The following is a 21,969-nucleotide window of genomic DNA, read 5'->3' as shown; positions in this document are numbered from 1 at the left end:
GTGGGAACAAACAGAAGTTGATCGTATTTTTCTGTCTTCATTAATTCCTCACATCTTCATTTTTCTCGTTCTTCAACCAACAAAACACTTCCAATTCATCTTTTGTCAATTTTCATGGCTAATTTAAACATCAAACCTTTGAATTTTCTCTCTTACCATCTTAGAAATTCAATTGTAATTAATTATGGCTAAAAAATATCAAATTTATAGGGTTTAACGTGTAAACTAAAAGTTTATTTATCTCCATTCTTGTTCAATCTTTCTTCGATTATACTTTACTCAACTAATAATCTATACTAAAATATCTAAAAGCCAACAAAAAAGGTTTCTTCTAAGGGTGTTCGTGGGTTGAGTTGGATTTAGGGATATTTTAGACCCAACCCTATGTGTTGGTTTGTGTATTTTTCTAACCAAAACTAACCCTTGCTAAATTATGAACCCGAACCAAAAAGCTTGGAATCACCAATAAAAACACATAAGATTCCACAATCCACGAGAACAATATCTAAAATCTATTATAACAAAACAAGACTCCAAAATTCACAAGAAAGACCATAATGTCTACACAATTCAAAATATAGGCAACAATGTTTTCAAATGTCTACAAAATCCATAAGTAAGACTATAATGTAATGTCTACAAAAGTTTTTAGATTTCAACGACTCATTCATGATCTTGACAAAACTTGATCCTTGAAGAACTCTAAACAAGATTTAAACAATAAATTATATAAGAATACTATCATAATTTCAATATATTAATATAGATTATAGAGTAAATATATAAAAGATAACACTACCTCATAAAACTTGATCACAAGTTTCCAATTCTCCAGTTTGTGGAGTAAGATCTAATAATGTTGGCTTAACACATAGCCAATTTTGTGTACATATTAAAGCCTCCACCATCTTAGGACGTAAAGAACTTCTAAAACAGTCAAGTATTCTACCTCTTATACTAAATGTTGATTTAGAAGCAATTGTTGACACTGGTACGGGTAAAACATCTCGAGCAACTTGTGATAAAATTTTGTATTTAGGAGCATTTAATTTCCACCTATTCAAAATATCAAAATTTTCCATCAGATCTTCATTAGGTTCTGACAAATATCTCTCCACATCATTTATTGTTTCATTCAAATTTTTCTCTTTTCTTCTTCGTTTGTATTCCAACTGTAGATCTATTTCCATGTCATCACAATCCTCAATTATTTCAACTATGTGACATGGTTATTCAAAAGCATGACCACTTGAATCACTTATCTTATAAAACTCATACAATTGCATCAAACTAACTTTCACCTCATCAGTCATTGTTCTAGCAACTCCATCCCCATAGATACTTATGAAGAAAAAGTCACATAATCCAACTTATTTCGTGGATTAAGCACAATAGCTAGAAACAACATTTAGTTCATCATGTCAAGAGATCCCTAATACTTATCAAATTTCATTCTCATATTGGAAGCCATAGTATATCACACTATTTACATTTTCGCTCCAACCTGTTAAAAGTCGTTGAATCCTACGAAGTTCCTGAAAAAATGTATTAGAAGTGACATAAGTTGAGCCATTAACTTTCAATGTCAGATCATAAAACATCTTGAAAAATTTGACAAATGTTTGAACGTTGTTCCAATCGGCTAAGGTCAGTGATCCCTTTCTTTTCTTTCCATTCTCATCTTCAGTAAAGGGATGTATAAAATCTTCATCGTCTTCTTTTAAGCACTGAAAAGTCTTTTCAAATTTTAAAGCATGATCAAGCATCAAATAGGTTGAATTCCATCTTGTAGACACATCCAGACAAACAAGGGCTTTAGATTCATTCTTTTCATGTCCAACACAATCTAATTTTTTTTTTCAATCGCTTAGGAGAAGATCTAATATATCTTACAACATTTCGTACACTAGCTATCGAATCATGCAATTCTTTCAATCCATCATCGACAATCAAGTTCATAATATGAGCATAATTTACCATCCAAAATAAGATACTTCCAAATCTTTAGTTTTCCCTTCATATATGAAATTGCTGAATCATTTGAAGTTGCATTATCAACAATAGTTGAAAATACTTTATCAATACCCCAATCTAATAAACAATATTCAATTACTTTACCAATTGTCTCTCCCTTATGATTAGACACTTGACAAAAATTCATTATTCTTTTCTATAAATTCCATTCAGAATCAGCAAAATGTGTTGTAAGAACAATATATTTGATGTTCTATAAGGAAGTCCAAGTATCTGTTGTTAGGCTCACTCTTTGACTACTTTTGATTGAAGTTGATTTCAACAATTTTTTTTCATCCACATACAACTGATAAATATCCATAGCAATTGTGATTCTGGAAGGAATGTCAAACTTAAGACATGCAATATTACAAAATTCTTTAAACCCCTCTGTCTCTACAAATCTAAATGGTACCTCAGACAATACTAGCATCTTAGCACATGCATTTCTAACTCTTTGTTGACTAAAGGCAGTAGACAAAAACTTCATATTGATAGCACCTTTTGCATCAATTTCATTCGGTTGAAATTTTAGTATGGTTTGTCCTTTAGGTTGCTCTTTAAATGGATAATTTTTGCATTATTTTCGTAAATGCTTCCATAAGGTACTAGTTCCACATGAAGTGTCATAAGCGTAATCTTTATCACAATAATTATATTTGCATCTTATACCTTCAGTGTTAAATCTTTCCATCTTTGTAAAGTGATCCCACATTGAAGATGATGGCCTAGTTGGTTTTCTCTTGCCAATGACTTCCGATGGTTTAGAACATGCATCGGGGACGAAAATATTTATAGGTGGTGATTCATTGTCGATGTCGATCAACTCACTATTTTGCATCTACAATATTAACAAATAAAGAAAAACTAAAAAAAATTGTGAGCATAGGTGAACCATGAGGAATAAATAAAATAATAAAAAATATATATATATATATATAAAATCGTTTAATGGCTAACGTGAAGATGACACTCACGAAGAGGAAGAGTCAGAACTCGGACAAGTGATGAAAAGGAGTGACTCGAAAGATGACATTGACAGAGAGGAGTGACGGACGGAGAGGCTTGGCGTGATGAGTGACGAAAAGCGGAAAAGGGAATGGCAGACGGACGATTGAGGAGTGACGGACTCGGACGGAGTCGACGAGTCGATGGAACAGACGAGTGAAGAATGACGTGACAAAAAAAAGGGACGAATGGCGCCGCTGACCTACCGTCTGGTCTGTCTCTGTCTGACGTGAGCGTCTATTGACTACTGGGAAGTTGAAATGTGGAGAAGAAGGAAATCAAAATGACCTCCAATCTCTAAGGGCCACGTGTCAACAAGAGAATGGCTTTAGCCTTCAGGCTTCTACCGAGAAGTGGGAAGTTGATTTGGGCCTTATGGTTCTTGGGCTGAGATGAACTGAAGGCCGAAGGGAATGGGCTGAGTTGAACTGGGCACTGGGTCTACATACAAATTACAATTAATTCTCTATACTTCCTAGGTCGGTTTGGTTTGAACCGAACTTTTTTTCTACGAACCCGCAAACCGAACCAACCTATTTGGGTTCATTAAAAAAAACCCAAACCAAACCATTTTTTTTAACCAACCCAAATCAGCTGATTGGATTGGATTGCTCGATTTTTTCGGATCTTCGATTTTTTTAACACCCTTAGTTCCTATCCAGTGACTGTTTACTTCTATTTATTGTATTGAAATTTGAATTTGGAAATTATGAGAATTTGAAAATTGTTTTGTGTTCAATTCGATATTATTGAAGATATATAATTTTTTTAAAAAAAAAATTTAAATACAATTTTTGGGTAGATTTACGAATTTTTTTTTTTTTTTTTTTATTAAAATTTATCAATGTACTCATATTTTTGTTTGTTTTATGGTTTTTCATTGAAGGTTAAATTTATAATTGGGAGATAAGGTGAATGGCCAACGCTCTTCAAGTTTTTGAATCTTTATTAATTGATGACTAATGTTTCAGATAATTATTTTCTATTTTCTTGTTATCCTTCTATTTTTAATTCTCTCGCTTGATTTATTTTTTAAGAATTCGATCAGTAGTCTTGGAATTAGAAAACTATATATCCTTTTGATTCTTATTCTCTCACTTGGTTTCTTTTAGATTTTTTTCCTAATGTTATTATTACATATAGAATTTTGTTTATTATTCCTATGACAGTTGTATTCGTATAAAGAAACTTTTCCAAATTGAAGTTGTTGAAGATTTTTATGCACTATACAATATCACAGGAAAGGCTTATGTGAGTTAGCAATGATAGTGACTCAAAATGATATTTTGGAGAGAGTTGACTATAAACAGTTTACTGATAATTTTGCTTCAAAAAAAAGTTTGGAGGATTACGCTTTTTCTAAAAAAAAAAAAATATATCATTGTTATATAGTTGTTTGATGACATATTCTTAGTTTCATATATTTTGTTATTTATTTTTATTTATTTTTTTTTGTAAGAAGCAATTGTATAATATGATAAAATTTTGATATTGTACAATTTATTCTTTGGTATCACATATTTTAGGGTCTCAATTTGAAAAATATCACGAGGTCCATCTCATTTGGGACGAGCATGCAAACTATAAGGACTAATGTAAAGTCTGTGACAGAACTAATGTGAAAACAACATTTATACTTTAAAACTCACTCTATTTGTAACATCCTACTCTATATAAAGGATGATAATTAGTAAGAAATGAAGAGATGATAATTAGTAAGTTGAACCACGTATATCTACTTACTTCTCTTTTGCTTCTATCTTTTTCTACTTCATGTTCTTCGGTGCTTCATTATCTCAATCAAAATCCATAGCCATTCGAATAACAGTGAGAGCGAGCTTTTGGGAAAATCGTGAAGAAACTGAGAGGAAGAGAAAGGTCTGAAGCTCTCCTCTACTCATGCATGCCTCCACTAACCAGAAAGAAAGGGGAGGAAGCTTCCTCTGATCATCCCTGCAGCAACGTGGCGTCTTCACAGCCACTTCCTCAAGCCAGCCTCCATTTCCCTACTAAATCACAATCTTGGGCCTAATATTTGGCCCATCCGATATTAGATTCTTACATTTTGTACAACTGTGTTTTGTGAACAATAATTTCCCATGATACATGACCATCAAGAAAATATGAATAAATAAAAGAGTTAGACAACTGAGGCAAACACCAGGGGAATTTAAGATTGTAAAATCTGTAACATCTAGAGTGAAAACAATATTTACATACCCTTCTAGACTCACTAATCATGTACCATCTTTCTCTTTATAAAGGATGCTTGTCAGTAAGAAAATTAGAGTGTGAGAGTTAGAGACTTATCTTTGTAAAATTCCTCCAAGAATCAAAAAATTCTTCTTCTCCCTTGGATGTAGGCATCTTGTCGAACCATGTACATCTGCTTGCAATATTCTCTTATCTCCATCCTCTTCTACTTCTTCGTTCATCCATGCACAATTCTCTCAATCAATTTGCACAGTCATATGAATTACAAGTTAGAGAAGTTTTAGGAAGTAATCGAGAGAGAGTTTGAGAAGTTTTTCCACTTTATCTTTCTAATCAGAATACAATTCAACTTACAAAGATAAAAGATGAAAAGAAGGACGAAGCTTCCTCTGTCTTGTCATCAGCTAGTGGCTTCTTTACAACCACTTCTTCCAAGTCATACCTCATTCCCTTGCATTAATCACAATCATGGGCCTAGTTTGGGCCCTTCAAACCCAACAGATTGGTATCAGAGCCTGCAAGAAGTAGGCAAGAACTTCAAAGAAAGAAAATCTCGAAGAATTAACATCAGTCAATGGCATTCACAAGGTATGAAGTTGAAAATTTTGATGGCAAATGAGATTTTAACTTGTGGAAAACAAAGGTAAAAGTGATTCTTGGACAGCAAAAGGCATATAAAGCAATTCAAGATTCTTCAAAGCTACCAAAAGAACTTACAGAAGATGAATTAGAAACCATCGAGCTAACAGCTTATGACACTATTGTCCTTAATCTAAGTGACAACGTTCTAAGACAAGTGGTGGATCAAGATACTGCATTTAAACTGTGGAATAAGTTGAATGAAATAAACAAAAGTAGATCTTTCTAACAAGATGTTCTAATGGGAAAGGATTTTTACATTCAAGATGAATCCTTCAAAAACATTAAATGAAAATCTTGATGACTTCAGAAAGATTACCACTGAATTTAATAATCATGGTGAATCAATTAGTGCTAATAATGAAGCATTTATTCTATTAAATTCTCTTCCAGAGACATATAAAGATGTGAAAAATGCATTAAAATATGATAAAGAATCCATATCAGTAGATGTTATCATTTCTGCTCTTAAACCCATAAAATAGAACTACAGAATTGTAAACAAGAATCACAGAATGCAAAAGGCCTCTTTGTCAAAGGCAAAAATAAGAAATAGTGGAAGAATAAAGGAAAACAACAATCATCAGAAGAAAATAAAGAAAAATCCAATATTAGTGCAAATACTGTAAAAAGAAGGACATCTAATCAAAGATTGTCAAACTCTCAAGTAGAAAAATGAACAGAAGACTCAAAAGAAGAAAAATTAGATGTTAGAAACTCCTGCTCCTAAAGCATTAGTTGGAGAAGACTCACTGTTTTACTTTGATGCTCTTTCAACCTCCATCAAAGTTGTTGTCCTTGAGAATCCAGCGAAAGATCGTGATTGGATGTTCGATTTAGGTTGCTCTTTCCATATGACACCCAACATGGAGTGGTTTAATACTTATAAGGCAGTAGATGGAGAATCAGTCTATATGGGCAACAACAATGTCTATCTTGTCATTGGCATTGAATCTGTCCCCCTAAAACATAAAGATGGATCAGTAAAGTTGCTATGAAATGTCAGACATGTACCTAAACTAAAGAGGAATCTAATCTCTTGAGGAATGCTTGACTTAGTTGGGTATGAATACAGAGGTAGAGAAAGTCATTGGGAGATTTGGAAAGATTCCTAACTGGTCATAAAAGGAGAAAAAGTGAATGGTGTGTATGTTATCCAAAATATGTAGAAAGTGATGAATGCCCTAATAGTTTCTCATAAATCACTTTCACAAGGAGGCCTATGGCACAAAAGATTAGCCCATATTAGTGTCAAGGGTCTACAAGTACTTTCTAAGCAAGGAATTCTTCCAAAGGGAGCTGATGAAGATGTGGCTTTCTGTGAACATTGTATAGTTGGAAAGGCCATTAGACAGAGCTTCACCAAAGCTCAACACAAAACTAAAGGCATTTTAGACTACATACACTCAAACCTATGAGGTCCCTCTCCATCACAATCATTTAGTGGATCCAGGTACTTCCTAACCTTTATTGATGACAACTTTAGGAAGAGTTGGATCTTCTTTCTTAAAACTAAAGATTCTTTTTTTGAGAAACTTAAAAAATGAAAAATGATGACTGAAAAAGAAACCAGCAGACAAATTAAATGTTTGAGGACCAACAATGGTCTTGAGTTTTGTGGAGAAAACTTTAACCAATTTTGCAGGGAGAATGGGATTGTTAAACACAGAACAGTAAGGTATACACCTCAACAAAATGGGGTTTCAGAGAGGCTGAATAGAACAATTCTTGAAAGACTAAGAAGCCTACTGTCTGATGCTATTCTACTTGAGAAATTTTGGGCTGAAACAGCCTGCTATTTTGTCTAACACTGAACAGATGCCCACATGTCTCCCTAGAATTTCTCACCACTGAATAAAAGTGGTCCAAGCACCCACCTAAGTAACCTAAATTTTTTTGGGTGTGTTGGGTATGTCCATTAGAATAAAGGGAAGTTAACAGCAAGAGTAGTCAAGTGCATGTTTGTAGGTTTCACAGAGGGTATAAAGGGTTTCAGACTCTAGCACCCAACTGAAAAAGATGTGTAAACAGTAGGGATGCGATTTTTCATGAAGATGAGATGTTTATGCAACATATTGAAGGAACTCCATTTACAGAGAACCTATGTGCGAAAACGAATCGTCCAAATCCCATTGTGTTTGAACACATACATTTACAGTCATACAAAACAGATTATGCATTAAAACTTAAATTACAACTGAAGGAACTCTTAAACAAGAGTATCATTGAGCGGAAGCTAGATCGTTCCAAACCCATTGTGACAGAACAACACATTTACAATCACACAAGAATAGTTATGCATCATTGAGTAAATTACAACATGCTTTTAAGTTAAATACACAGGGAGTTGAGTGACATGCCTTTGAAGATTTCTTTTTCGAGTATTCCCTCGATCAACACCAGTCAAGAGTCCAAGCAAACTCGATCAAGTGCATGAACACAACGAACAACCAGTGAATCACTCGAACTATTTGATCCTCGAACACAATCGATTAAAACTCGACCCTCGACCCTCGAATAGCAAACTCAACACTACCACTCAGTTACCTTGGTATTCCCGGTGTGAGAATCCAGGAGGTGTGAGCTCTGTATGTATTTGGTAGAGGGAAGGAGAAATTGAACGATCGAGTAAATGGGAGAATAACTAAGTCTATCTATAGACTAGGTACTCGATCGTCTAGCAAATTTGATGCTTGATGCTTGATCGTTCACTCTCTCAATGGCTATCGTATAGCTTTTCTTTTTACCCAATCGATGTGAATATCGATTCTAAAAAATGAAAACCATTTTCATTTTTATCCTTCAGTCATTAAAAAAATGATAAAAACTTCCTACTTGCAACGATTAAAGGAGAAAATAATAAATACCAAACAATTATCTCATAATTGCTTTATTATAAATAAATATAATAACTAATTTATCATATTATATTTATAACATATAGTTTTAATTTCACAACATATGTAATATTTAAAACATAGTTCTTTTTCTTTTTTATTGCATTTAATATAAATCGTATTTATATTAATTCCTCCAATTAATGTATCTAATACATCAAATCAATTATATCATATATAATTGAATTAATTTAATTATATCATATATAATCAAATTCCCTCTTGTTAATTTGAACACTTCAAACTAACCCAAAAACTGATTCTCAACATGAATTCTTTGAGCTACCAAGGGGACCTTATGGACATGTAGCTTCAAGCTCCAACAGTACATGAATAATTGACTAAACTCTTTAATCACGATATCCACCATCTGTTAACTGCCGGACACTCCACTAAAGATCAATAACTGCACTATTCGCACTACAGATATATTTCTGTGTCCATTGGATATAATCAATCAACAGTACGATGACCCTTCATAAATCACTCGAAGTATAGTTGGGCCAATTTACCGTTTTGCCCCTGTAGTTACATCTAACTCCTTAAGTACCACTAATTCCTCTAATGAACAATACATCATAGTCCCACTATGAGTGAACATTTCTCGGGCCATGAGAAGGTGTGGCATCACATTGTTAAAGCCCCAGAATCAGTTCTTAAGGGAGTAATTTATCTACTTGCCCTTGCTTCAGAGAAGAAGTGAATTCCGTCTTGTGTAGCTGAGTTCCCAGCTTCCCAATCAGACGAATGCCCAAAGTGGTAAGTGTGAGTAAAAAATTTGGCCACTCGCACCCATGCAAATCAAAGGACCGCCCTCATAGTCAGGAGTTCACAACTCATTTAGGATTAAGGTCATATACCTATGGTCATCCTAGTGAAATGAAAGTCTCTGTCCTGAACGACGTTTTATAACGAGACTAAACATTTTGTGGTCCGGTCTTATACAAACTCCTTTGTATACGATACCTCCGCTCGCATGTCTCCACATGAATGACTAGGATCAAATCATTTGTAGCACTTTACAACACTTGTAACATCTACAAAACGAGTCGTATCCGTAGTGTCACCAGGATCAAATTTCCCTCATTTATCCATATACTACAGACCATTTAGGTTATCACTTAAGGCACGATCCACTTGTATGTCTTCACATACATGCTTAAGTTACAATGATAACCATGGATCTTTGTTTATTGGTTTGTGGTTAATGCAACTAAAATATCTCATATTTTATAGACTGATGTGAATAAAATATCTCATATTATAAATCACAAATGTTTGTTCATACATGTGTTTACAAACTGCAGAACCCTACGAGATTTAGGGTGTCAACCCTAACAACAACATGCTTTGAAATAAAAATAAAGGATTAAGAGATTATACCTTTGAAGAACCGTTCTTCAAGTAAAGCCCTCAATAGTACTCATTCATGAACGCAGCGAACAAGTCACGAACTCCCTCGAACGAGCAGTAAGTAGCAACTCGATCCTCGAACCAAAAGGACACTACCACTTGGTGACCTTGGTATTCTCGATGTGAGAATCTAGTAGTGGTGGAATCTGGCTAATTTTGGTTAGAGGGTAAGTTTTTGTTTGGAGGGGGAAGACGATTGAGTAGACGAACAATACTATCGTGTAAACGATGAAGTCTATCGCATAGACAAGCCACTCAATCCTGTAGATGATAAGGCTATCGTATAGTCTCTCAAGCAATCATGTAGATACTCGATTATTAACTCGATTGTATTTCTTGTCTCACAGAATAATTAGAAAACCATTTTCTTTTATCCCACTTTTTCCATAAAACCAAATAACTACCAACTAAGGGTGGTTATGGAGAAATTTTTTTTTATTATCAAATAATTAATAAATATGATAACTAACTTATCATATTATATTTATAACCTATAGTTTTAATATCGCATCTTATACAATATATAAACTATAGTTATTTTTCTCTATTCTATGGCATTTAATATAAATCATATTTATATTAAATTTAATAACTATAAATCTTATTCATACAAAATATATTTTAATCATATTCAAATATTAGTTCATCCAATCAAACAATAATGTATCAAATACATTATATCAATTATATCATGTATAATTGAACTAATTTAATTATATCATATATAATCAAATTCGCTTTTATTAATTTGAACATTTCAAACTAATCTAAAAACTGATTCTCAAATTAAATCCATTGAGCTACTAAGGGGACCTTATGAACCTATAACTTGAAGCTCCAATGTTACGTGAATAACTGATTAACTCTTTAATCACATTATTCACCATCCGTTAACTACCGAGCACTCCACTAAAGACCGACAGCTGCACTCTTCTCACTACAGATATATTTCTGTGTCCATTGGATATAACCAATCAACAGTACAATTACCCTTCACAAATCGCTCATAAGTACAGGTGGGCCAAATTACCGTTTTGCCCCTATAATTACATCTAACTCCTTAAGTACCACTGATCCCTCTAATGATCAATAGATCATAGTCCCACTATGACTTAACCCATCGGGCCAAGAGAGGGTGTGGCGCCACATTGTTCAAGACCCGAAATCAGCCCTTAAGGGTGCAATCAGATGAATCCCCAAAATGGTAGGCTTGTTGAGTCGGCGATCTGGCCACTCTCATCCAAGTAAATCAAAGGACCGCCCTGTTGGATTTTATGTCCTAAAACTCGTAGTTTGTAAATTAATAAACATATTCTGTTTTGTTTTTCGATAAAGTTGCTATTGAAATTGTAATCTTGAATCCAATAAACTAAGGTCCTGAGGCTATTTAATGTAGTTTGAACTTTATGTAGTGACATAAAGGTGGATCAAGTTCAAATATATAGCCAAAATGGTCTATAGTATACGAATAAGGTTGGACGCCTTATTCTAGGGACAATATGGATGCGGCCCACTTTGTAGTTAGTACAAACGATGTGATCCTGAATCGTTCATATAGAGATATGTGAGTGGGGGCATCCTATGTAAAGAGTTTACATAAGATTGAACCATGAAATAGTTACTTTTTACGTTCTAAATGCCATTTTATGTATAAAACTGACTATTTCGTTAATTGATGACCTAGGTAACTTAATCTTAATCGTGAGCTAACTATGAACTCCTATTCACTCGGAATTATCCTTAGATCTGCATAGGTGAGGGCAGCTCAATATCATTGGCCCAATAAGCCTCCCATTTTTGGGGTAAGATCGGGTGGATAGCTAGGAACATAGGGTGCAAGACGAAATTCACTCCTACTCGTCATAGGGATAGTAGATAGGTTGTTCCCTTTAGTACTGAATCTAGGTTTTGAACAAGGGGCCTCACCCTCTCCTTGGCTCGAGAGGGATTCGGTTTATAGGTTGGATCTTAAACCAATTGTTCATTAGAGAATCAATGGAACTTAAGGAATAAGATGTAATCTTGGGGATAAAACGGTTTTTATGATCCAGCCGTGATTACGAACAACCTGTGAAGGATTAGCTTACTAATCATGGTTATATCAAATGGATACAAATATATCTATAGTGAGGAGAGTGCAACTACGGTACTATAGTGGAATGACCCATTAGTTAACGAATGTTGATTAGCTTTATTTAAAGAGTTTAGGTAGCTAATCTCAGATCGTTGGAGCCCATGATCTATAGGTCCATTAGGTTCCCCTATTAGCTCATATGGAATAAACTTAGAACAGTATGATAGAATGGTTCGAATTGTTTGAATTAGGTGAAGAGAGAGAAACCGACAAGTATATGTGATATAGTGGTCGGATTTTAAGTTTAGAGATACATCTTTAATATTTAAATGTGATTTAAATATCAAGAATATGATTACGTTCATATTCGAAGCTCGAAAATAATGGAAATGGTCAAAGATATAAAAAGTCAAAGAGTTGACTTTTTGACTTTGAAAAGTCAAACTTTGACCGACCTTATATTCAAATGTGATTTGAATTTCGAGAAAATGAATGCGGATTCATGCTCGGGAGGTCAAAATTAGTCAACAAGAAAAAAATCTTAAAAAGTCAAAATATTGACTTTTTGGTCAAAGTTTGACTTTGACCAAATGACTATTTTGCCCTTTGACTATAGTTAGTGGAAAAATCCAAACTTTTGTTGGATAATTCCAATAACAAAATAGTGAGCTAGGTGTTGGCTTATAGTGGAGACATTAAGCCCACTAAGATAGTAGATTATAGGTGTTGGGTTTTTATGGATTTGGTTCATGCAATTGTTGCATGGTTTTTTTCTTTAAAATGGGCTTTCATTTTGAATGAAAATTTTTTTTGCCCATTTTTTGCCAAAATTGTTTTTCAAATTTGGGCTGAAAAAAACTATTTTCTTTGAGGAAAATTCATAACCCAATCCAAAGATCTATCTTATTTTCCATCTCTTTTCTCTCTCTCGTTTTCTTCATCCACCGGGTCCCACAATCAGGTTCCGATTCCAGAGGATAGTAGGTCGGGAGCTTCAAAGGTAAGTTAATTACTGTTTTTTTTCCCTTCAAATTGCATGTTTTTCCTTTAAGTTAAAAGCAATTAGAGTGTAATTAGATCCTAATTCCGCTGCGTATGTCTCGTGTTCCATCAATATAAAAGAGAAAACAAACGATAGTTTATATTGTAAGTGATACGATATTAAAACTATAGGTTATATGTTTTCAAAGAGTTCAAAGAGTTCGTGATCCGTTCGAGGGAAAAACGCGAAGAAATGTCTTCAAAGGTGAGATTTCTTGAAATCCTTTAATTCTTTCTAGAGTATGTTGTAATTTAGAAACATATCATGTGTAGTTGTTTCCTGTAAACTTTATTTCAATGAAAATAAAATTTGGTCAATTTGCTTCCGCGCAAGATTTTCTTCTCTGTAAGAGTTCCTTTAATTATATCAATAATAATATGATACTATCCACTTTGGACATAGTTATCATGTATTTATTTTTTATTTTTACTCCCAAAAATCTCATACCAAAAAAGATAATTATCTTCACTTATAGATTCATAATTATCTCTCCATCGAGACAGCTTGGTTGCATTTCTAACATTAGTTTCAATTTTTACGAGACTTTTTTTTAAATGCTATGATGTAACCAAAAAATTCTATCGTGAATAACCTAGTAAAAGATCAAAATAATCCAACATAAAAACAAGCTTTAACGAATCTCGAGAAGAAACAGCAATATCCATAAATTAATTAGTATCACAAGAAGACTTCGAAGTGAATGATATTTTGTTTTTTTTCCCCTTCCTGTGGAACCTTTTGAACAAAATTCAGATCATTAACCTAGAAAAAAAAAACATACAAACAGTGTATAATTTTTTTGGGGAGAAAAAACTAACAGCGAAATCAAACTAAAAACTTACACAACATACTAACAAAGAAAACTACTAGGATTAGAGATATGTTGAGCAAAAGAAACTTGTTCTAAACCATTATGCACATTGTAACCTTGTTTTACTCTTCACAATAGATGAAAACAAACCAAAACTAGAACATGTTCATATTCTCTTTTCACCCAATTAAACTCAGAATTTTTGTTTAAGTTATTTAACATTTTCAAGAGTGATCTATAACTACGAGTTTTTGGGTGTGTTTGGAAAAACTACGAGTTTTCAAATGTGTGAAATACATTTTCAAGTGTTTAATTTAAAAAGTAAGTTATTTTGGAAGAAATTGTAGTAGTTGGCAACTATTAAAAATAGTTTTTCAAATGTATTTTAATTCGTTGTAAACCAAAATGTACAGATAAAATTGAGTTTTTTGAAAAACACTTTTTTTCTTAAGTCAACCTAAATGGGTCCGATAATTATTGTATATAATAACTTCATAATCTATCCCACGAGATATTTACTTTTATGCTCGATAGTGGAAGACTGAACTAGTCTTCCTTCAACACCCACCTCAACTTATCTTCAAGGTCAAATGTGTCTACTAGTCTCTTGTTTGCTTTTAATTTGAGCCAATTGTTTCTGGTTTGGTTTGGTTTGGTTTTATTTTGTTTTGTTTTGTTTGTTTTGTTTGTTTTTTTTTTTTTGAATTTGGGGGATTTGGCTTGTTTTTGGTTAAATTCAATGTAGAATGTGAATTGAAATGCCTTAAGACAGTTGTTTCTTTTTCTATGTGGAGGTTCCCTGATTGATATGTACTCTGTTTCATGAATATATTGGTTGATTGAAGTTTGGTGGACAATTTGAGCCAATTGTTTTGGTTTTATTTTGTTGAAATGGGGGGCCTTAGCTTGTTTTTGGTTAAATTCAGTGGAGAATGTGAACTGAAATGCTCGATTGGACTAATAGTAAGAAGGTCGAGACTTCTTCCACTCATTGATCTCAATTGTGCGTCGTGCCAGTACCCAGTCTCCCACCTTATTAACCTTTCATTAACTTGTGGGGGACAAAGTTAGTTGCCCTTTTAGGTAATGCCTCCACCTTTTGGCACTGTATTTTGGTGCTGATGATTTGGAAGCTCTGGATAATTGATCTGCTTCTTGTTCGGGTATGAAACTGTTTATTTTATATGGTTTAATCCAAATTTTGCTGGTTCATCTTTTCTTTTAGATATTTGGAAACTTGACTCAAAGTGAGAGGTTGTTTGAATATAAGTTATATATTCTTCTTGATATTTTTCTGTTTGGAATAGGGGTTTAATCCATATTCTCCATGGACTTGACGTAGTTGGCTTGAATGTGAAACCCCCTACCCAAAAAGATAAAGTTTTATTTGGTGCTTGTTGTGTGATTAAAGTATGCTTTTTAAGCATTTCTTTTGGGTTCAAAATATGTATGAAACTTATTTGTGTGATTGAAGTTTGATTTGGAGTCTAGTGTGATTAAAATATACTTCTAAACTTTTATTCATTTGGAGTTTCTGATGCATTTTGAGTAATTTAAAGTAGTGTATCAAGTCTTCTTCTTAATGCTTATGATTTCACTTCAAATCGTGCAGATTGGGTATTTGAAACTTGAATTTAGAATTGTCGGATGATTTGAGGATCATTGGATTTGCCTTGTCATTTGGACGAATGGTTCAAAGGCGTTGGATGCTATTAGATTGGTGATTCACTTTTGCAAATTCATGACCAACTTGACAGGGTAATCAAAGACCATCAAACCTTCGATACTAGATTTAATATTTTTTTTTCTGGATTTGGATTATGGTAGTATTTGAATATTACTCTTTGTAATCATCATTCATCAAATTTCATAGGGTGGAGAAGAACTTGATTTTCTTTGTTATTAAATTGGTGGAAATTTAGTTTTATTTGTTGTTAAACTCATGATGTTGTAAGTTATATATTGATAATATTGAAGAAGTGAAGTTTTGGTTTGATGAATGTTTGTCCTATGTGTGTATATATATATCATTTCCTGGGCCAAAATACAGAAACAATTTATAGGTAAACATCTATATTAAAAAAAATTTAAAAATCACAAACAGACTTGACAAGTTAAATGTGTCAAGAAGTTTTGCACTTGACACTTTATTCTTGTTAAAAACACTCATTCTTTAAATTTTTCGCATATAAAGTCAAGTATATCTTGACATTTTTAACATATCAAGTAAAAAATATCTTGATATTTTTTCTTTGTCAAGAATGTTCATATTCTTGACATTTCAAATATGTCAAGTGTCACTGTTCTTGATGTTTTTTTCTTGGTGGTGAACATCCACATTTTTTACACTGAATTCCTTGATGTTTTTTAAAACGTTCAGAAATGTGACACTTGACATTTAAAAAAACGTAAGAAATACTGTTTTTGTAGTAGTGTTTAATTTTAATTCCTATACTTTTCATTGTCAATTAAGTTCATGCATTTTTAATAAATCATGTCACAAAACCGATTTCCTCTGTTTTTCTTCTCGAATTATTACAAAATAAGCTATGCCCAGGGTAAATTTGATGAATAAGAATCATTTAGTCCCAAAAGAAATTGCATTACTTTTTCTTTCTCCATATGGTCTCTCATCTTCGGAATTATTGCATCGGATGAAGATTGAGGCAACTCACTGTAGGTTGCAATTTTATCCCACGCTGCCATGAGATTTGTGAAGTAAGATTGAATGGATGATTTTCCTCGACGATGACATGCAATTTCCTAGTAAATTTTATCTAATATGTTAGACGTATTTAAATAATTATATGTATATTGTGAATTTGAGGAGCACAACGAAAATACGGATGGTAATAAAATATAATATAATATTAAAATAAATAAAACACAATATATAAATAAATAAAATGAAACAAAATAAGAAAATAAGAAATGAGAAAATTCTCAAATTTCTGCAGATTCTCCAACTTGAGTAGATTCCTGCCCTTCAGGGTTCTTGGTTTCTTGCGAAGCACGCACTGGACTGACGATCTGGGAAGTAGATTTCATATGCGTTGATTCTTTCTTTGGATATGGTTCTAGTGTTGATGGTAGAGAAGTAATTAAAGTGTTGGTCGCGTTAGTAGTCTCTTATCACACCCCTCCCGATTTACCTCTAAAACAAAAAGAGGATGTGACGGCAGTAGTTACCGACCTAGGTGCCAGCACTTACTATCTAACTTAAGTGAACCTACTTAAACCTGAATATGCAACAACTTGGCACAAAACACATCCATGAAATTAAACAGTGCAAGTCTTAATTACATTTCCAAAACAAACATATGTCCAATGAAATAAGATGATCAAAATAAACATGTGTCCCGAAAGAAAAATAAGTTTCATAAGTCCCCGACTCCTTTCCAAATGAGTGTACATCAAAACAAGTTTAACCTAAGCTTCTTCCTAAGGTCACCAAACTTTGGGTGGCAAGTTGCAGAGGATTCAACCGCGGGGGAACTGACCGCTACATGGAAAAAAGGAAAACATTTGAAAACTGTGAGCTGGTTGCCCAGTGAGTGACACATAGAAATACATTTCTTCTCAAACCTTTCATATGCTTTAATGTAAAATAAATAACATGCTGGAAAATAATCTCAAGCAACTTGCATAATATCGTACATTAATCATAGCATTCTAATCATCATGCTACCAAACCTTAGTTGAGAACGAGCATTCATAGATTAAGCTCCCAAAATCCATTTACGGCCGTGAGACCCATACTTCGATCCCATAATAAATAGTGTAGCCAGGAGACCCATACTTCGACCTTTCATAAAGAACTGCCTACGTGCACGTGGAGTATACTAAGTACCGTCAATACCTTAGGTACTTCCTCGGATACCTTCTATACCTTCGGTACCCAGTATATTAGAAACATAATATCCATGGAAGATTCGAGTATCATTATCAGTCAACATGCATACTTCACAATTAATAACATGTAGTTGCATTACTTTTCATACATTATTAACCTACTTTAGGATTAACAAAACTCATTTAAACACAATTAGTTGCTTGGAAAACCCATGACCGTTAGCATGAAATTCATTTGAAACGCATGTTCCTTTTGTGAACATATTTGAAAACATTTAATCACTCACAAATCCTTGGACTTAGTTCTTCCTAAGCTTTGTATGCCTCCCCAATGGGTGTAGCTCCTACACATAAAACGATAAGAGTTTAGTTGCTACTTGGCCTCCCTTTTGAGATTACTCTTTTAATTAAACTCATACTTGGCAAGGGGTGGCCTAATCGTCCAACATTTTCTAGGTTCAACTTCTAACGTAAATAACTTGAAAACAAAACCTATTTTAAGAAAGTTTCTTCTCCAAACATGTTTAGAATTTCGTTATCAATGTTACCTCAAAGTTTTAGCATGAAACTCCTTGTGGTTTAACCTGGGTCCTCAGATCTTTCTCGGCAGCCCTAACCGAAACTCTCTACTTGAGTAAAAATTTTAGGGTTAACTTCCCAAAATGTATAACTCGAACCATAGACTTATTCTTGTCAAGGGTCTTTCTACAAACTTATTTGAAATGGTGTCTACGAGAATTCTTAAAGCCTCGGCTTAAAAATCTAAGTGGTTCAGTCAAGATCTACGTTTCTTCGTTGAGTGCTCGGAAACGCCCAAAAATGAACCTTTGAATCCTCCTTCCTTCTCCGGCTTTATTTCCGATGAGAACTCCCTTTCAAAGGCTCGATTTCAAAAACTAGACTCGAAGAGATTTCCAATGGTACCAACTTCGTCTAGTTTGCTTGAGTAAAATGTCCAAAACAAGACTTTGAAATTCTCTTCCTTTTTATACTACTGTCCAGCCCTTTACCTGAAATCTCCTTAAGACACCTCACCCACTAGTGGAGATCAAGGGCTGAGATTAAGCCATCTGTCCAGACATCTAAAAGAGAAGATTAAAACTGAGTATTTAAAACTGGGCGTTTCGAGCAATTCGATCCTCGCTAGGAAAACTCAATGGAGAGAGCTTCTTACTCGACGGAAAATTTCAAGATCTTAGTTTCACCCGCTGCGTATTTCTCGTATTCCATCACGCCTTCATAGGCAGGAGCTCACAACTCACTCAGAATTAAGGTCATGTTACATATGGTCATCCTAGTGAAGTGAATGTCTTAATTATGAACGGTGTTATATAACGAGATAAAACATTTCATGGACTGGTCTTATAGAAACTCCTTTGTATAGAATATCTTCGCTCGCATGTCTAATACATGAATGATAAAGATCAGGTCATTTGTAGCACTTTACAACATTTCTAACACATACAAAGCGGGTCATATTCGTAGTGTCACCAGGATATGGTACCCAACCTTGTTCATATACTACAGACCATTTAGGTTCTCACTGAAACACGAACCACTTGTATGTCTCTACATATATGTTTAAGTTACAACGATAACCATGGATCTTAGTTTACTTGTTTATGGTTAATGCAACTAAAATATCATATATTTCGTAGACAATGTAAATAAAATATCATATATTATAAATCATAGAATGTTTGTTCATACAAGTGTTTACAAACTACAGGACCCTACGAGATTTAGGGTATCAACCCCAACAATCTTCTACTTGTCCTAAAGCTAATGGGGTGTATAAGATAATCAAATTATAAGTACACAAAACAATAAACTAAGGCACAACCAGCCCAGTACAAGATCTTCCACTTGCCTTAATCCAGCCATGGTCTGTTGCATAAACCCTTACTTTGCAGGTGACCCTCAAACACTATAACTGTGAGGGCTTTCGTAAACGGATCAGCAATGTTGTGCTCCGAAGCTATCTTTGTAACAATCACGCCCCCTCGATGCATAATCACTCGGATGAGATGGTATTTGAAGGAGTATATCAGCCTGCAGTAGAAGCAACAAGAATCAATAAGCATTCTAATTCAGTAATTTTGGTTGTAAATAAAGCATATTCATACAATAATAAGAGGATTTCATGTCATACCTTTGTAGAACCTCTTGAAACTCGAATTCAGCTGCAAATCTTCTCCAACTTCTTGTGAACCACCTCAAGTCTTCTATACTATTCTCTTGGAACATTAGATTGAGTTATGAGACACAAAATAAGCTTGAATGAAGGGAATTTTGAGAAAAAGCTCACTAATGCAACTTAAAGAACACTTCTTCAACCTTACAAGTTTTCAACAAAACTTCAACAAGTTCATCAACTATTGCATGCCCGATTTCCACTTCCATCTTCTCTATTTATTGTAGGACATTCATGCAAAGAAGAAGATTGCATGAGGTGAAGCTCATGCTTGTGAATCATGATTCAAGTGGACAAATTAGTGAGCTGCTTGAAGGTGTTAATGGAAAAATCCAATTTTCCACTTTATGTTTTTCCAAACTTTTCCAATTTTCAAATTGATTTCCAAAATAAATTTTAATTTCAAAAATTGAAATTATAGTTAATTTTACAAAATTAATTTCAAAAATTAATTTTCTAATAAAATTAATAATAATTAATTAATTAAACAATTTAATTAATTCTAATTAATTTAATATCAAATATTAAATTAATTTTTACACAAATTCCACCTTCATGTATTTAATATTTAAATCATATTTAAATATTAATTAATTCTTCAATTCCGTTTAATTCCAAAATTAAACGCATAATTATATCTCATATATTTATTAATTCCCTTAATTCTAATTTGAACGTTTCAAATTAACTTATCACGCTACTCTAAGGCTAATCCATTTACAAGCTAGTAGGGGGACCTCGTGGACCTACAGATCATGGGCTCCAATGATCCGAGATTAATTGTCTAAACTCTTTACACCAAATTAATCCATATTCGTTAACTAATGGGTTACTCCACTAAAGCCCATAATTATGTCCACTCGATATAACCATAATTAGTAAGATGGCACTTCACAGGTTGATCGTAATAATGGTTGGATCAAATGTTTATTTTACCCCTGAGATTACGTCTTGTTACTTAAGTTCCTATTGATCCTCTAACGAACAATTGGTTTGTGATCCAATCACTAAACCAGATTCATCTCAGCTCAGTGAGAGGGTTGTACCCCTTGTTCAAGACCTGGATTCAGAAGAGAACAATCTTTCTCCTATCCCTAAATCGGGTAGACATGAATTCTGTCTTGTACCCTATGTCCCAGCTATTTACCCGATCTTACCCCTGAAATGGGAGGCTTATTGAGTCGGCGCTGTTGAGCCAACCCTCACCTATGAAAATCTAAGGATAATCTCGAATAAAAAGGAGTTCGTAGTTAGCTTAGGATTAAGATCGAGTTACCTAGGCCATCTAAGTGAAATAGTCAGTCTTATACAGTAAACAACATTATAAAGTAAGAGTGACTTATTTCTTGGTCCGATCTTATGCAAACTCGTTGCATAGAATGCCCCTACTCCTCATGTTAATGCATGAATGCATCTGGATCACTTCGTTTGTAGTAACTTTACAACAACTTGTAACAGCTACAGAGTAGGCTGCATCCAATAATGTTATCAGAATAAGGTACCCAACCTTAATCATGTACTATACACCGTTTTGGCTATTTACTCAAACTTGATCCATCTCTATGTCTCTACATAAAGTTCAAGTATTCATATAATAGCAATGAATCTTAATTTATTGGATTTAGACTTTTAGATATGCAATTTATAGAATCAATAATAAGTTTATTGACTATAGAATATGTTTATCTTTTACAAATTGTGAGTTTTAGGACATAAAATCCAACAATACTCACTTGGACTAAAACTCCAGTGGATCAATATATACAAATATATACAATGTTGAGTTACACTAAGAGAATAAAAAGTATAGAT

General features: G+C 33.6%; 2 long non-coding RNA genes across 3 annotated transcripts; one reads left to right on the top strand and one right to left on the bottom strand.

Moving 5' to 3' along the window:
- Positions 1-1,111: 1,111 nt before the first annotated feature.
- Positions 1,112-6,774, bottom strand: LOC120084227. 2 transcript variants are annotated; one of them, XR_005483595.1, is made up of 4 exons: positions 6,628-6,774; positions 4,765-5,750; positions 2,686-2,854; positions 1,112-1,535 (listed from the first exon to the last, which is right to left on the bottom strand). It is a non-coding gene; the product is annotated as an uncharacterized LOC120084227 (long non-coding RNA). The 2 variants fall into 2 exon arrangements; XR_005483594.1 differs by lacking the exon at positions 1,112-1,535 and having other exon boundaries at positions 2,249-2,854.
- A 7,878-nt stretch (positions 6,775-14,652) lies between these two features.
- Positions 14,653-16,105, top strand: LOC120083710. The gene is made up of 2 exons (XR_005483521.1): positions 14,653-15,274; positions 15,724-16,105. It is a non-coding gene; the product is annotated as an uncharacterized LOC120083710 (long non-coding RNA).
- The last annotated feature ends 5,864 nt before the right edge of the window (positions 16,106-21,969 follow it).

Source organism: Benincasa hispida, chromosome 8, assembly GCF_009727055.1.
Source record: "Benincasa hispida cultivar B227 chromosome 8, ASM972705v1, whole genome shotgun sequence".
In the NCBI taxonomy this organism is placed as follows: domain Eukaryota; kingdom Viridiplantae; phylum Streptophyta; class Magnoliopsida; order Cucurbitales; family Cucurbitaceae; genus Benincasa; species Benincasa hispida.
Note: the sequence above shows the minus strand (reverse complement) of the source record. Positions and strands in the feature narration are given on the sequence as shown.